This window comes from Anabrus simplex, chromosome 4, assembly GCF_040414725.1.
Source record: "Anabrus simplex isolate iqAnaSimp1 chromosome 4, ASM4041472v1, whole genome shotgun sequence".
Taxonomy (NCBI): Eukaryota; Metazoa; Arthropoda; class Insecta; order Orthoptera; family Tettigoniidae; genus Anabrus; species Anabrus simplex.
In genome coordinates, this window is record NC_090268.1 from 79,839,664 (window position 1) to 79,840,271 (window position 608).

Here is a 608-nt window from a genome sequence, read left to right on the forward strand (position 1 = left end):
TTCAACAAGGTCAAAGAACTAAAGACATATACAAGCTGGACAAACCAACCTATGTACAAAACATCAATCGATCAACAAGATCTGTTTATAATTGTAGGCAAACAATCACTTTCAGCTGATGCTTGTGTCCATAGACACCAAAACCAATACTGAATAAAAAATGTTGTGATTATATTAACAACATATTATGTATTGAAAAAAGGTGGATCAATCAAATTTCCCTCTATTGCATGTTATCTCCTTTAAATACAGACCAGATATGAAGTTTTTAATGTTGAATGTTGTCATATATATTTATACTTACTGGCCTCCTGATTCAAGACTCAAGAGAATCTATAATTACTGTTATGTGCAACTAATTATTATTATTATTACACAATCTTCCTGCAAAAGCTACAAGTTGCTCAAGGACAAAAAGTATCCGAACAACAATAATAGATACAGATGAATGGATTAGCCCTACACAAGATAGCATGAAGTTACTGTAAACAATGATAGTGGTATAACTGAACTTTTTGCCTCATTCAATACTATATATATACTGCAGGCCAGAGCAAAATTTAGCTTCCACCAAAGTCCCAGCCTCATTCATGGCTGTAACAGTATGG